Consider the following 15,863-nt stretch of genomic DNA (forward strand, 5'->3'; position numbering starts at 1 on the left):
GGCTTTGCACGTAGTGGATGAAATGGCTTCCCTTGCTGTTTCATTTCCAGACAGTAGATGTTGCTGTTTTACCATTTAAAAGCTCTTTCCTATAGTCCATTTATCAGTGTTTTCAGGTTTCATATATCAAATTCTATGTTGAACCACCTTCGAGTTAGATACGTTTGATTTTGACTTGTTTGTAATCACATCTTCTAGGCAGTAATTTCACAAATTTATGTAAAAAATGCAAACAGTGCTTCCCCATTTTATGTATTTCTATAAAAGAGTCATTTTCTGATTTTGATGCGGCTGGTGGGAGGAACTAGCTCCTTGCCTTAAGAGATCTTCATTCAATCATGTCATCTTCCATGAAGTATTGAGATGACACCTTTTGGAAAAGGGAATTTTTTTTTAAAAAAGTTTGTATAATTAACAATATCTTCCAGCTAAACTTTTCCAGTTCTCATACAAACATAGTTTTTAAAGAAAACTTTTCAAATTGTCTCACCCATTTGATTTTTATGCCTTTGTATATTTCCCTCTCTTTAAGCCAGGAGACAGCCTTTAATCTGAAAGGATATGACTGAGAGTCAGTTTTCTGGAAACAGTTTTCCAGTTTTTCCCTAGTGCTATTGTGCCAATAAGCCAAAGGGAACATTATATAGCAGATATACACATTTCTATTGTAGACATACAAAATATACTGTCCTCAGAAATATCTGCCTGCCTTTTTGTAAAAATGTAAAAAAGGTGCCTTCATGAGTGGTGTCTTAAGAATTTTTATGGAAAACAAAATTATGGAGAATTGAAAAGAAATTTGTCTTGTCACTAATAATATTTTTCAATTCTAGTGACTGATGTTCCCAATATCCAATTTCATCTATTTTACTAAATGTAGATTTAAAAAAAATAAACTAGAGTGGGTGGGGGAATAGTATCTGAGCAAATGCCATTTAAAGCCAAAAACCTTAATGTATAAATTGGAATAAAGAGGGTTTTAACTTTCATTAAAAGATTTTTAAAACTCAGAGCTTTTCACAAAACTGTAAATCACATGGCTTTTCTTGGAAATGTCTTTACTTGGAAAAAAAATCCATCAGTTCTTGGGGCTGTTATTTAAGAGGCTACGTATGTTTTAGGAGATAGGTTAAATTTTTAATGATTTCTGTGATTAGCATTAAAAACACTTGAAGATTTCTCATATAGTCTCAGATCTAGTGATTTTGTGCAGGTTATAATCTAGAAATGATCTCTGCCGTCTATTGCAACAGGGCGGTCCTGTCATTCCACCGTTTCCTTCTTATTCTCCAATTACCTGAATGCCTTCGAATTGTGCACAATACCTCCCTGACTTGATGATGGATTTGTGTAACTGTCAATCCTAGATTTATTGCATTGTTTGGAAATGAGCTGTTTCAGTAGCACAGGCCCTGCAGATCTTTCAGAACTAGCAAAAACTGTTCATCTGAGGCAATCTATGAGTCTACACCTCACATGCCTGCAATTTTGACATTGCACAGGCTTTTTATTCGGCATAAAGTTAAAAATTCAAAACGACAACATGAATTTCTTAACTTCGTCTTACCTTTACTATATTTCTGTCTGGCAACAGTAAACCTATGATTTAGATTTCAAACTTAGTAAGTGAGAAATCATCTTTGTGAGCCAGAATACACAAAGCAGCAGTTGCAACAATATCCTTCTACAACACATGTTAGAAAGAACATCACAAACACATTGCCAGAATTATTAATTTTTCTAGAAGAAAAACACATGAAGCAAATCTTCCTGCAGAACTAATACTGCATGCCTTGAAAATCACTCTAACTAGCAATAACATGTAGTTGTTGAATTATATGTTCAAGACATTGGAATTCTTGTTAATTCATACTTTAACTGTTTTATAACTCAACATCCTTGAAGAAAACAGATATCTTTAAAAGCTATAGTTATGAGAACTTAGAGACTTTTCTGGGAGCCAGACTGAGTTTCTTATACCTAAGAATGAGACAGGAAAGCTAAGGATACAGGCAATATTTCCTCTTTTTTTCCCTCTTCCTTTCATTTTTTTCATAAGCACTCATTATTTGATGGAACAGTTTTATTCAGATGTTCTGTCTTCAGTTTTAACATCTCAGACATAAACCAATCTTCTCTCTTCCAGACTATGAAATGTCTTAATTCTATTTCTGTTTCTTCCTATAGGCTAAAAAATCAGTGGACATTTGGAATCTTCCCCCTCCTTTGTTCTTCTCTTAAACCTCTATGGTTACTAAATTCTTCCTCTGAAATGTTTCTTCTTTGGGGTCATTAAAATAAATGCTGTAAATCTCTCACCCTTACAAAGGATCGGGCAGGTCAACTTTAAATTAGTCCATCTACAACTCTTATTTTTATTTTTTCTTGTCTAGAACTTAGATCTTAGACCCTGTTGCTAATAAGAGCAAATACAGAATTTGCTGGTAGTTTATAAAAACCTGATGCAGCTGGCCCCATCATTGCTGCAATGACAGGGCTGTTTCTGGGCATCACACCTCCTCTCGACTCCTACCTCCTTCTGTGGTCATTCCATCTCTTGGCCTTTGTTCATGCCATCTCTGCCCTAGTTTTGTTTGTGCCTATACAAATTCACTTTGCGCAGTTGCATGAGGCAAGTCCCCAATGCTTCCCCCCAAAGCAGCCACGTGGCCCTTTTCCTGATAGAAGTTCTTTGCTGGCATCTCTAAAGAATATTCTGTGACTTTTCTTGTATTCTTTGGTCTAATGTGTCCTACTTCTGTGTCTGCAAGAACATTTCACACTCACGAAGGCTGAGGAGGATGTCGATCACCTTCTGCAGATCACCCACCATGGTGTTGTTGCTGTTTATGGCTTTGTCATCTCCCTGAGAATTCTGATGACTGCTCCTTTCAGAGTTCCCACACAGGGGGACGGGGGTGGGGGTGGGGGTGGGGGGTGGGTTCGGGTGGGTGGGGGAACACCATGTGGTTGTTTACTTGGGGGCTCCTCCCAACTTCCCTAATTCAGAGAGAGGACCGGCCTGTGTTCTAACACAGTGCTTTTACTGTTGGCATTCCTGAGCAGCTTTATTGAGAATGTAATTTATGTACCATAAAATTTACCTGTTTTAAATGTACAAATCAATGCCATTCATTGTATCTACAGTTGTGTAAACTCGACCACATTCTAATTGTGGAATATTTCCATTACCTCCCAAAGAATCCTTGTACCCATTTTCTATTACTCACCTATTGGCTGGCACTCAGCACTCCAATATTTTAAAATAGTGAATACTATAGAACATCTCTATCCATTGGTGTGAATGTTGATGTTAGAGAATGCTATTAACCAATTTTTGATGGACATTTAACTTATTATAAAATTTACCACCACTCATTAATATTTAAAGCTACTTGGTTAGGCACTGTAGCTTTGGATTTTTTTAAATGCATCAAACTCTAATGTATAAAAGCATTTGCTAATTATAAATTACAGATCATTTTTTAAGTGAGAAATATATCAATAGGACAACTAATTAAACTATCTTGCTTGGATAGATGAATCTAGTTAATTTTTAACAACACTGGTAAAAATAATTATTTGATCAAAAACATTTTTCTTTCTTTTTCTTTCTTTCTTCCTTCTTTCCTTCCTTCCTTCCTTCCTTCCTTCCTTCCTTCCTTCCTTCCTTCCTTCCTTCCTTCCTTCCTTCCTTCCTTCCTTCTTTCTTCCTTTCTCTCTCTCTCTCTCTCTCTCTCTCTCTCTCTCTCTCTCTCTCTCTCTCTCTCTCCAGGGATTGAACCCAGGAGCTATTTACCACTGACTCACAGCCCCAGCCCTTTTAAATATTTCATTTAGAGACAGAATTTTGCTGAGTTGTTCAGGGACTTGCTAAGTTGATGAGGCTGGCTTTGAACTCTCCATCCTCCTTCCTTAGCCTCCTGAGCTACTGGGATTACAGGCAAGTGCCACCACGCCCCGTGTCCATTTCATTTAAGATTGTCAAATAATAGTTTTATACTTGCACTTATTAATTAAAAAAATATTGGCAAAGAAATAGTACCTAATGTAACAAAGAACTTGAAGGGAGCATCACTTTGGTACCTAGCAATGTGTCTAGCTCCAAAATTTAATGTTCTGCTTAAATATTGACATTAGTCATTTAAAATATTTTATTAAACAGATGAACCTGGTTTAGCAAGTAAAGATATCAACTCATAGATGACAAATCAGGAGTAACAGTTAATCTAGGTACTTTATGCATTAGTGACTAGTTTCAGTATTTGCAAACCATTAGTGAGAGGCTGACATCTTGATATTTCTTTATTTGTTCATTACTTCTTCATGGTTTTATGAGCAGGCTTTTGTTTTTACCCTCTACACATTTCTTGAATTTGCCCTCTTATATCATTGCCCAGCTCAAGCCTTTGTTGTCCTCTTAGATTTTTCAGTACAATCTTAACTTGTATTTCCGCTTCCACTCTTGAGTTCCTTCCCCACTAACTCCACACCACAGCCAGCATGATCCTTTGAAACCAGATCCATCCACATCAGTTCAGTCGCCCTCAATATGCTCTCCAAGGAGGTGAACCAAGGCTACACTTCTTAGCACAATAGACAAAACCCTCCATATTCTGGCCTCAGTTTATACATTGTTCACATTTCCTGTCAATCTTCCTGCACATTTGATGTTTGAATAACACTTTCCTGCTGGATAGTTCTTGGTACACCCTAATTTTTCATGCTTCTCTTCAAGTAGTTAATTTTTCTTGTGATATTTATCCTTCAATGTTTCTTTGCATAGATAATTTTGATTCATTTTTTAAAAGTAGCTCAGGTGTTGTCTTCTTCAGATCTTTCCTTTATTGTAGATTAGGTGAAGGACTTTTCTTATACCTAGGGTAATTATGTCCATTTCATTCCACCATCTTTTCTGCCCTCATGACCCCTCCCCACCACTCCCTCCAATTTGCCCCATCAAAATTACTCCATTTTTCCCATGCTTCCCCCATTATGAATCCACATCCACTTATCAGAGAGAACATTTGGCCTCTGGTTTTTTGGGATTGGCTTACTTTGCTTAGCATGATATTCTCTAATGCCATCCATTCATACCTGCAAATGCCATAATTTTATTCTCTTTTAATGCTGAGTAATGGTCCATTGTGTATATATATACCACAGTTTCTATTCATTCATCAATTGAAGGGCATTTAGGTTGCTTTCATAATTTAGCTATTGTGAATTAAACTGCCATGAACATTGATGTGACTGTGTTACTATATGTATGCTGGTTTTAAGTCCTTTGGGTATAGACTGAGGAGTGGGATAGCTGGGTCAAATGGTGATTCCATTCCAAGTTTTCTAAGGAATCTCCATACTGCTTTCCAGATTGGTTGCACTAATTTGCAGTCCCACCAGCAATGTATGAGTGTGCCTTTTCACCCACATCCTCGCCAATATTTATTGTTGTCTGTATTCTTGATAACTCCCATTCTGACTGGCATGAGATGAAATCTTACAGTACTTTTGATTTGCATTTCTCAAATTACTAGAGATGTTTAATGTTTTTCATACGTCAAATTCAACATTTTTGAGCTCCAAAGCCCTTGTACTTTCAACTTAGGCTCAATGTCTCCTGGAGAGGCAATTTCTGGAAGATTGAGCTGCAAAATAATTGTGAGTAAGGAGGTAGAGAGTGATCAAGCAATATTTGAGCAGCACTTGAAAGAAAAGGACAATTCTTGAAGTAATAGGTCAAGGTTGGCATATGGAATGGGTGTTCTGGGGGAGGTGTCCTAAAACTGTAGAGAACACTGGAAAGGGTGATGAGAGTCTGCTCAAGGAAGCATACCCAGACCCCAGTTTTGCCAGTGCCTGATTGTAACAGTAAATATTTTGGCACTTACTATTCATCATATAAGCTAGGAAAACTCTGCCCAGAGGAACCCTTCCCTTGCTCTAAGTTAAACATCTTATTCCCAGGAAGCAATAAAAAAGTGGAAAAATAGAGAAAGGACATATGCAATTAAAATTAAGGAAATTAAGAAAAATATGTATAGGTTAGAAAAAAATAAAGAGAAAGAATTAAGAAATAATTATAATGGAGCTGAGACTGATCACCAGATAGTTTCCTAAGTAGACTCTTTGGGGGCTTGAATTAAATATTCACTATTTTCAATAAAACTTATTTATGTTGATTCTAACTTAAATACTTAAGAGATCTGCAATTATCATTCTTTTTTATACTTTATGAGTTTTTTTGAGGTTTATTTTCTGTTAATAATAACATACTAACAGAGTTTATTTTAGGTACATAGATGCCCCACTGTTTGGGGCATGAATGTTTACAATCATTATATATTGTTGGATGGTTCCCCTAACCAGTATGAAGTAACCTTCTTTGTTTCTTCTGATTAATTTTGATTCAAAGTCTATTTTGTCTCATATAAGAGTGACTATCCCTGCTTTCTTTTGGTTTCCTTTTCATGGTATATCATTTCCCATTCTTTCACCTTCAGTCTGTGGTTGTCTTTGCCTGTAAGGTGAAGCTTTTATAAACAGCATATGGTTGGGACCTAGTTTTTCATCCAATCTGCCAATCTGAGTCTTTTGATTAGAGAATTTAGACAATTTACATTCAGTGTTATTATAGAGAGATGGGTTTTTCCCTGCCATTTTGATTTATTTCTGATGCTTAATTCAGAGTTGCTTTTCCTTTAATTGACTGTTCTAGTGTGATTTCATTCCTATGCTGGTTTTATTTTTATTTTTCATCTCCTCTGCATGAAATAATTTTGTATGTTTTGTAGTGCAGGCTTAGTGGTTATGAATTCTTTTATTTTCTGCTTATCATGGAAAGTTTTTTACTTCATCTTCAATTCTGAAGGAAAGTTTTCATGAGAATATACAGAGTTAAACCAAATTAGGAAACCAATGCATATATGAATGAGGAATTCAGCAAAGACAGAGCTTGAAATAGAATGAAATAGAAATCTTGGAAAAATAAGTGCAATAAGTGAAATAAAAATAAAATTGAAAGTCTCAGTGACTGACTAGGTCAAGCAAAAGAAACAAAACTGAATTTGAAGATAGACCTTTTGAAATATCCTAGTCAGATTAAATGAAAGAAAGAGAAAGAAAGAAAGAAAAAGGAAGAAAAACATGAAAGAATGAATACAGAACTTGAGACCTTTGGAGCATCACTAAATAAAAAAATAGTTTCATTTTTGTTATTCCCAAAGGGGAAGGAAAGGGGAAAGGTATAGAAAACCTATTAAATGAAATAACATCTAAAAACTTCCCAAATATTGGGAATGATAAGGACATCCAGATACAGGAGGCCCATAACACCCACATAGACATGACCAGAAAGTATATTTACCATGTTGTATTATAGTTAAACTGTCAAAAGTATAAGACAAAGAATTCTATAAATTTTAAGAGAAAACACAAGATTACATTTAAGGGCACTTCCATTAAACAGCAGTGTTCTCAGCTATGTTAGTTGGATTTCTGTCACTGACAAGACCTGTGAGATAAACAACTTACATGGAAGAATGGTTTATTTTGGCTCATGGTTTTAGAGGTTTCAGTCCATGGTTACTTGGTCCTGTTGATTTGGAGCCTTTGGCAAGGCAGCATATCATGGGCCAGAGTGTGTGGTGAAACAAAGTGCTCACCTCATAGGGGGTCTGAAAGCAAAGAAAGAAAGAAGAGGGTCCAGGGTGCCAATATCTCCTGCAGGAGCATTCCTCCAATGACCTAACTTCCTCCTATTAGGCTCCACCTCCTAAGAGTTCTACTGACTCTCAATAGTGCCATAGGCCAATGACAAAGCCTTCAACACTGGCCTTTGGGTAACCTTTAAGATTACCATTAACAGACTAACCTTTAAGATTAACATTAACAGAAACTTGAGGGAATGGAATGACAAATTACAATTCCTGAAAGAAAATGTCTGTCAATCAAGAATACTACGTACCACAAAGCCATTCTACACAAATGAAGAACAAATAAAGATTTTTAAGACAAGAAAAATCTGATGGAATTCATCACCAGTGGATGGGCTTTACAAAAGATGCTAAAGAGGTTCCTTATCCAGAGGGAAAGAAAGATAATTATCAGTATGAAAGCATAGATAAAACTTACTGGGAAGGTAGATACACAAAAGAGAAATAGGAAGAAAATTGAATCTTATTAATATAGTAAACCACCAAACCACAAAAATGTACAAGAGAAAGAATAGAGCAAAGGATATTCAAAACAAATACAGGAAATTTAACAAAGTGACAGGAGTAAGTTCTTAGATCAATAATAACCTTGATTGTAAAACCACTAAGTTCCCAACTCAAAGATATGAACTGGCTGAAATACGGATACCAAAACAAGACATGGCGATAATTCTGCCTGCAAGAAACTCACTTTACTAGTAAGCACAGAAACTGAAAGTGAAGGGATGGAAAATGATATTACCTGCAAATACAACTGAGAGCAGGCAAGAATAACTATTCTTACACAAGATAAAATAGCCCCAAAGAAAAACATGTAAAAAGAGATACTTGTATAAGTATCAAAGGATCAATTAGACCAGAAAATATAACAACTGTAAATGTATATATACTTAATGCCAGAGCACCCAATATTATCAAACAAACATTATTAAATATAAAGGGAGAGTAGGATCCAATACAATAATAGTGGGAGACTTCAATATACCACTTTCATCAATGGACAGATCATCTAGACAATAAGTCAACAAAGAAATATCAGAGTTAAAGTATACTTTGGATTGAATGGATTTAACAAACACTTACAGGCCTTTCCATCCAATACCTAAAGAATGCACTTTCTTTTCATCAACACGTGGAACACTCTCTAGAGTAGACCACAAAACATACCTTATCAAATCCAAAACATTTGAAATTTTATCACTTTTTCTTTTCTAACCACAATGGAACAAAAATAGAAATAGACAACGGAAGAATCTTCATAAATTTTACAAATTCAAAGATACTGAACAAGATACTACATGCTACTGAACAAGTAACGGGTAACTGAAGAAATAAAAAGGAAAATTAAAATATTTCTTAAAACAAATGAATGTGGGAGCACAGCATATTAAAACTTATGGGATATGGCAAAAGCAGTATTCAGAGGGAAATACATAGCAGTAGACAATTGCATAAAAACAGAAAGATTTCAAATAAGTAATGCATCTAAAGACCTAGAAAAGTGAGACTAATCCATCCCCAAATTTAATAGAAGCAAAGAAAAAACAATAGAGATTTTAAAAATACAAAAGGATCAATGAAACAAAGAGTTTTTTTGAAATATAAAATTAACAAACTTTTGATTAGGCTAATAAAAGACTCTTATAAAATTGGAGCTGAAAAAGGAGAGCTTACAACTGATACCACAGAAATACGAAAAAGAATCATTAGAGATTATAATCAACAGTACATGCTAACAAATTGGAAAACCTAGAAGAAATGGATAAATTTCGGAACATATAACCCAATGAAATAGAATCATAAAGACATAGGAAACCCAGGAAGACAATAACAAGTAATGATTGAATTAGCACAAAATGTCTCCCAATAATGAAAACTCTACGGCTGGATGGCTACATTGCTGAATTATATCCAAGTTTTTAAATAATGCCAATTCTTCTCAAATTGGCCAAAAATTTTAAAAGGACAAGAATTCTTCCAAACACTTTCTATGGGACCAGCATTACCTTGATACCAAAACCAGACAAGGATACAACATAAACAAAAAATGAAGAACAATATCTCTAATGAACATAGATGCAAAAATTCTTAATAAAACACTAGCAAATTGAATGAAGAAGATCAGTCCTCATAGATAAGTAGGATTTATGCCAACATGTAAGAATGGTTCAACATGCATAATATCAACAAAAAAGGCAAAATTATGTAATTATCTCAATAGATACAGAACAAATATTCAAAAAAATTCAACATTTCTTCATGATAAAAATTCTGAACAAGGTCGGTTTAGAAGGCAGATATTTCAACATAATAAAGGAAATATGTAACAGTCCAGCTGCCAACATCATACTGAGGTCACATTCTGAGATCTGGAACAATATAAAGATGCCCTCTCACTCTTATTCAACATAGTCCTGGGAGTCTTAGCCAGAGCGATTAGACAAGAGAAAGAACTACATGGCATACAAATAAAAAGGAAGGAATTCATTGTCCCTGTTTGCAAATGTCATGATTCTACATATAGAAAAACCTATTGATTCCACTAAGACTATCAAAGCTGATAAGTTCAGTAAAGTTGTAGGATACAAAACTAATAGAGAAAAATCAGTAGCATTTTTACATACCAATAATGAGACTGCTGAGAAAGTATAAAAGGTATCCTGTTCACCATATCTACAAAATGAAGCAAGACAAAAGCAACCCAACAAATAGATTTAAGCAAGGAAGTGAAAGACCTCTATAATGAAAATTATAGAACTCTGATGGAAGAAATTGAGACTATAAAAAATGGAAAGACCTCCCATATTCCTGGATTGTAATGATATTTTTTCAATGTCCATAGTACCCAAAATGATTTACAGATTTAATGCAATCCCCATCAAAATTCCAATGGCCTTTGCAGAACTAGAAATAACAATTCTAAAATTCATATGGAAGCATAAAAGACCTCAAATAGCCAAAGCAATCTTGAGGGAAAAGAACAAAGTTGGATGTATCACACTACCTGACTTCAAAATGTACTACAAAGCTTTAATAATAAAACAGCATTGGCGTAAGAGCAGACACACACAGACCAATGGAACAGAATACAATGCATTGACAACCAATTGGTTCTTGCCAAAACCACCACCACCAAAAAAAAAAAAAAAAAAAAAAGCAACAAACAAACAAAAAACATTGAGAAAGGACAACCTCTTCAACAAATGGGACTGGGAAAACAATATTCACACACTAAACTTGAGAGAAACTTGACCCTTCTCTCTCATTCTGTACAAAAATCAACTCAAAATGGATCACAGACCTAAATATAAAACCCAAAACTATGAAGTCACTAGAAGAAAACATAAGGGAAACACTGGTATAGGCAATGATTTTTTGGATAAGAACCCAAAGGCATAGGAAATAAAAGCAAAATAGACCAATGAGATTATATCCAACTAACAAGCTTCTATACAGCAAAGGAACCAAAAGAGTGGAGACATAGAGTGGTGTTTCTTTTTCAAATTGTTCCTCTGACAAAGGGTTAAATCCAGGATACATGAAGAACTTACAACATGCACTAACAATGTATCCCAAACAATCCAATAAAAATGGGCAAAGGATAAGAACAGATACTTCCCAAAAGAAGAAATTCAAAGAGTCAACCAATTTAGGAAAAAATGCTTTATTAGTTTTTTAGGCAAGTTCAAGTCAAAATTGCAGTGAGATGTCATCTCATTCCAGTTAGAATGGCTATTATCAAAAAGACAAAAAACAACAAATACTAGTGAGTATGCACAGAAAAGGGAACTCTCCTACTCTGTTGGGGAGAATGTAAATTAGTAGTCATTATGGAGAGCAGTATGGCAGTTCTTTAAAAAAATCAAATGATCCCATTGTCCACTACTGGGTATATATATATATATATATATATATATATATATATATATATATAGCCAAAGGAAATGAAATTCACATATCAAAGAGACACCTGCATGCCCATGTTTTTTGCTGCATTATTCACAATAGCTAAGTTATGAAATCAACCTAGATGTTCAACAGATGGATAGAGAAAATATGTACAAACACACACACACAATGGAGTATTATTTAGCCATAAAAAGAATGCGATTCTATCATTTGTGGCAAAATAGACAGAGCTGGAGGACATTATATTAAGTGAAATTAGTAGTGGGTGTTAAGGTTGATTGGAACATATAATAATGAACACTAAAGGCTGGGTGGATCTGGGGAGAGGATAGTGTGAGGTTAGATAACTAGTCCTCAAAACTAGTTAGATAGATGTAATAAATTCAAATGTTCTACAGAGTAGTGGGATGACTACATATATTTTATGAATAATTGGAAGAGAGGAACTTGAAGGCTCCAAATGCAAAGTAATGATAGGAGATGAAAACATTAATTGCCTTGATTTGATCAGTATATATATTGTATATCTTTACTGACATACCACACTATGTCCCATAATATGTACGACTTGTTAATCAGAAAATTGTAAATATGTTTAAGGAAATGGAAATATTAACTATTCAGATTTAATCACCACATACTGCACACATATATTAAATTATCATAATATACACCATAAATTTGTATAACTAAAATAATAATTTAAAAATAAAATTAAAATTAAAATAAATAATTTGTGAAAGTTGTTCTGTGACTTGGTGCTAGAATTTTTACAATAATTTGTTTTTCTTTTTAGTACTGAGTTAAGTTTCTGGTAGTTGAGTTTCTGTCCAATATGAGGGACAAATTGAATCAATTATCTTTGACATTGAAAAATTGATAAGTATATTGGTAAACTGTGTTTGGGGAAAAATCATTGACTATACATGGTGAATTACAATTTAAAATAAGACTTTATTGTCATGTTGTATTATATATATATATATAAATATATATATAAAATTATACTCAATCACACGTTTTTGCCTTTAGATACATATCTATACAAAATACTACATTTAAACATAGTTTATTTTAAAATGAGACAAAATTTAAAAATTTGAATCAGGTAAATTGAACAATGGGAAGGATGAACTTCCTTTGACCTGGGATAAATGAAAAAGTGATTTCAACCAAAAATAATGTTTCTCCCTGCAGAGCAGGAAGGTAATATATGGAGATACCTTTGCAGCATTCAGATGTGTGCTTTCGGGATGCTGCCAGATGTTATATGTGCTCCAGGAGACCTTGCAGAATAGGGTAGGAAGTGTGGAATATGCTGCCTGAGCCACTGAAGAGGAGGGACTATGGGCCAATAGGACGGACTGCTGTATAAATCAAGCATGCACAAAGTTGCTGTAAGGGGAGGCCCAGGAGCCTCCAGATGCTTGCATTAGTTTACACCATCAAACAGGAGGCAAGGTTCATTGGGGTGGGGAGAACCAGGTCCAAAACTTATTCCTAATTCCTTCCTTGTCTGCTTCCCTGAGGATGTTGGAAAAGGCATGCAAGGAAGCAGTTCAGATTGTGCAGTATTCAATTCAACTTAGTTCAGACCTTAATGACATGATTGCATGGTTAGGAATCTGTTACATGTCATTCTGTTTTTTAGTGTTCATTACACATGGGCTGATTTTTTCATCCCTTTCCTCCTCCTTCCCTCCCTTCCTCTCTTCCTTTCTTTGGCTGTCAAACATTAATTTGCATTATCATTTTGCTATGAGCTAATGATGAAATAAGGCAGTGTCTTAGCCCACAAGGGACATGTGAATGGAAGTTAACATACACGTCTTGTGGAATTCAATATAATGGGGGATAGAGTCAGTCTATTAGTAAATTAAAAAAAAACTAACTTTATTATTAAACATTGAACAACTGCTATGCAGGAAGTGAACAGGGTACAATGATAGACATTGTGCCAAGGAGAAAACTACTTAGGGTGTTCAGGGACAGCAGCTTTGAGGAGGGAATGTCAAAGTTCAGACTGAAGATGTGGAAAAACCAGCCATTCAGAGATGGAGCAGAAAATCAAGCAAAGGAAAGAGCATTAGCAAAGACCTTGAGGTCTGAACTCTTCGAGATGCAAAGGATCTTGATATTTCAAGGCACAGAAAGAAAAAGATTTTCTTTCATAGCTGGAGCTTTTGGGAGCAAGGCAGAGAATGTCACAAACCGGGAGGATGGGGAGGTGCATGTGATGCTATGCAGGTTCTTTTAAGGTGAGGCAAGGAGTCTGGGTTTTATTTGAAATGAAGTGGGAAGCCCTTCAAGGAACTTGGGAAGGTGAGAAATAAAAGCTATTATATGTTTTGAACAGAATTCTGGGACTGCTGTATGAGGAACAAGGGCAGGAGAAGCAAGGAGAGTGAGTGGGAAAGAGGCTTCTGCTCTGGTCTGGGTGAAAGACAGTGGCTGTGCCAGGTGCTGACAGAGGAGCAGTAGGTGGGGTTGGGGTGGACTGAGCCCCAGGAACTGGCAGAGCTGAGTGTAGGAGCTGTTCTCTTCTTGTCCTTACCCCCATTTCTGGGGAGCCCTCTGCTGTACTGATACCTGGTTCAACAGTGATCAGAAATCACTAATCTACAGAGGGTAGGAAAGAACTGGACTGAAATTTTCAGACACAAAACAATGATTTGGCTGAACTGATCACATTACTTGATGGTTGGACCTGTATTTCCTCTAAAGTTAAGATTCTAGTTGACCATATTCAAAAGACAATTTTGGATGATGGAAATGCATTTATCAAGGTAGATAAAACTGTTTGCCACATGTTTTATTTAAAGTGTACTATGGAGGGAATAATTTCTAAATCCTTGACTTTCAATCTCATGATTGGCATTTCATGATTGAAAGTCAAGATGGAGGGGACAATACAACAAGGGAAAAGGACATCAGGAGCAAGAAAGAGCAAGGTGGAGAGAGCCAATGATTTATTGGGGCTAAAATGAAAATAAATTATGTTGCCCTGCTTGATCTCATTTTTTTTTAATTTAAAAAAACTATACCCTTTCTCTCAATGAAATGTTTGGAAGGTGAAGACAATGGTCTCGTGCTTTTCAGGCCTGAGGCAGGGTGTGCTTCTGTATTTAATTTGCTGCAGTAACACATGCCCTGATGGAGCACAGGCTTGATTATTGTAATTCTCTTTTAGTAGGACTTCCAGCAGGGCTTTTCTGTCACTTGCTGCTCATGCAGAATGCAGCAGCACATCTGCTGGCTGATTTGAGAATGGGCAATCATATTACCCCATCCTGTATAATTTGATATGTGTGGGTCACTGAGGACTCCGGCAATGTTTCTTTGTTTCTCTCCCTTCCCTCTCCCTCTCTCTCTCCTCTCCTTTTTTTTTTCTTTTTTTTTTTTTTTTAAGGAAGAAAATTACATTTCCTTAGTATCCGCGCCTATCTATTTTTCACAATCATTTGTCTTAGGGAGAATCAGGTGGCATTTTACCTTCTCTGAAGTCACATGTCATTTTAGGCTAAAGGTGTATCCATGTTGTTTGTAACTTGAAGGACAAGAGAAAAGGGAGTGGGGAGGAGGGAAGAATAATAAGGTTGTGAGGCACTGTTTTAATAATTTTTTTTCTATTTAATCAAAGAGGGGTCAAGTCCTGTATTATTCTATCCTATCCTATCCTATCCTATCCTATCCTATCCTATCCTATCCTATCCTATCCTATCCTATCCTATGCCATTCTGTTCCTTTCCCTTCTGTTCTCTGGTTCACTGATTCTCAAGCCTGGCAGCAGCCTGCAAAGCAAAGACAACCATTCCTGATGTTGCAGCTTTGTGCATACTGGGAAAGCTGTGGATGCAGAGGCAGAGAAGTCAGGAAACACGAACCTGCAGACCTCTCTGGACCTCCAGGTGCCTCTCTGGAGCTCCAGATATGTATTGGGCCTATGGTTTCCTTCCCTGGCAAGTGTACTGAGGTTCAATTGGGCATGGGGGAAGAGTGCCAGGTAGCTCAAATGGAGATATTACACCCACCTGAGCACCCCAGGAGGTTGAGGTGGGCTAGAAAAAATATTTCAAGGGACTTCAATCATAACTATTTCCTAAACACTCAATATTTCTCTATGGCCTTCTATACAGTTACCCCTCTTAATTCTTTTGGTACTTTTTAGTCACTACAATTAATGCCAGTCCAATTTTTCAAAAGTCAAGAACAAATTTTAGGAAGGAAAGAAAGCCCATG

At 35.8% G+C, this 15,863-nt stretch overlaps 1 protein-coding gene across 2 annotated transcripts in view; it reads left to right on the forward strand.

Moving 5' to 3' along the window:
* Rbm12b (RNA binding motif protein 12B) overlaps window positions 1-15,863 on the forward strand; it is a 355,955-nt gene that overhangs the window by 67,520 nt on the left and 272,572 nt on the right. The gene's annotated exons all lie outside the window — the stretch shown is intronic.

This window comes from Ictidomys tridecemlineatus, chromosome 7 (genome assembly GCF_052094955.1).
Source record: "Ictidomys tridecemlineatus isolate mIctTri1 chromosome 7, mIctTri1.hap1, whole genome shotgun sequence".
In the NCBI taxonomy this organism is placed as follows: Eukaryota; Metazoa; Chordata; class Mammalia; order Rodentia; family Sciuridae; genus Ictidomys; species Ictidomys tridecemlineatus.